The 1590-nt window shown below is 37.2% G+C and overlaps 1 long non-coding RNA gene across 1 annotated transcript; it reads right to left on the bottom strand.

Moving 5' to 3' along the window:
• Positions 1-16: 16 nt before the first annotated feature.
• Positions 17-727, bottom strand: LOC107683152 (uncharacterized). Its single transcript, XR_001633675.1, has 3 exons — positions 646-727; positions 460-555; positions 17-149 (listed from the first exon to the last, which is right to left on the bottom strand). It is a non-coding gene; the product is annotated as an uncharacterized LOC107683152 (long non-coding RNA).
• Between the last annotated feature and the right edge of the window lie 863 nt (positions 728-1590).

Here is a 1590-nt window from a genome sequence, read left to right as displayed (position 1 = left end):
TGTGTGTGTGTGTGTGTGTGTGTGTGTGTGTGTGTGTGTTTCAGCCTCACCAGCCTGTCGATGACGTTCTGGATGGTTCTGTACCATTCTCTGATGAGCGATTCTGTCTCTGACTGCAGCAAAAACTCATTTCCCGTAACCGTCCTCAGCTACACACACACACACAGAGACACACACACACACACACACACAAAGTGTTGTTCCATTCAGTGTTTTATCACAATTTAAATTTATAACAGAGGAAGTTCCTGAGGAACTAAAAACTAAATGTTACTCTGTTAACAGCTCAAACAGTAAGACACAAACACTAATTACATTGACTTTTTCACAGATGCTCCTTTCGGGAAATAAAATGGACAACTCTTGATATTTGATTGCATATTTTAGTGTCTCACAAACCTGAGCAGAGTTTGAGACATTCTCCTTTAGTATAAAATCTGATTTCTGTCTCGTTCTCACCTTAAAGACGTTTTTTCTGCTGGACAGATCGTTGGCCCACTGAAGCTGAGCTCCTCTCAGATCCACGCTGCTCTCTGGACGACTGTTACCCGGTTTCTGCATGCAAACACACACATACTCACAAATATTTCACTTTTAAAGCATTAGACGCTGAACTGACCCCATGCTTTTCCCTGTTAGTCTCACCCAGCTGTCAGGATTCTGGCTTTTGGGGTCTTTGAAGAAGACGAGACTGTTTCCCACCAGCACCACCCATGACAGGTTCCAGTTTTTCCTGAAAATGACACAAAAGACGTCATTTTTGCTCCAATCTAGTTGAGAAAACTGTACAGAGAGACTCCATTTAGGAGCACGACCCAGAGGTCAAAAGGTCAAAACCATTTATTTATTGTCCTTTATTGTTGCCTACTGTAAATGGTGCAAAAATATACTTATAGAAATATTTCTGGGACATCTGACAAACGTAATAGGTCAGAATAGAACTAAAAACAGCACAAATAAAATATTTACAACATCTGAAAATTATTATAGTTAATATTTTGTAACGAATGTGAAAAAAAATATTATTTATATATTTGTTTAATAAATATTTATAAATACATATTATAATTGAAATAAAATAAAAAATTAGATGAAATGAATTAAACTACATTCCCTGTCTGCTGCCTAAATGGCTCAAAAATGTTAGTAAATCAAAAAACACACTATTTTCATCCACTGAACCACTCGTAGCTTACCGTTTACAGTATCATAGTTTACCATATCTGACTGCTTAACATTAACCATCCTAAACCTCACTACACTTTTTATGCTTAAAACACAGAAGAAGAAAAAATAATAATTTGCCAATCTGGCAGAAAAAAAACACTTGTCATGTGCAATTATTGTGCAATTTTGCTTCTCAAGAACCTGAGGATGCTGAGACATTTTAACTGGAAAACAAGACAAAAACGCTGATTAAGAAGCAGTTTTTGTGCAACTCGAGCCAAATTCTGCCTGTAATCTTGATCCATCTGAAGTGACTCGTATTATTTTAGGTCTGGTGTGTGTTTGCATGTTTTAGCTCAAGGTGTGTGTGTGTGTTTGTTTGTGTATGTGTATGTGTGTGTGTGTGTGTGTGTGTGTGTGTGT

This window comes from Sinocyclocheilus anshuiensis, unplaced genomic scaffold (genome assembly GCF_001515605.1).
Source record: "Sinocyclocheilus anshuiensis isolate Anshui unplaced genomic scaffold, SAMN03320099.WGS_v1.1 C32850552, whole genome shotgun sequence".
Taxonomy (NCBI): domain Eukaryota; kingdom Metazoa; phylum Chordata; class Actinopteri; order Cypriniformes; family Cyprinidae; genus Sinocyclocheilus; species Sinocyclocheilus anshuiensis.
The sequence above is the reverse complement of the archived record's forward strand: the minus strand, read 5'-3'. Positions and strand labels throughout refer to the sequence as shown.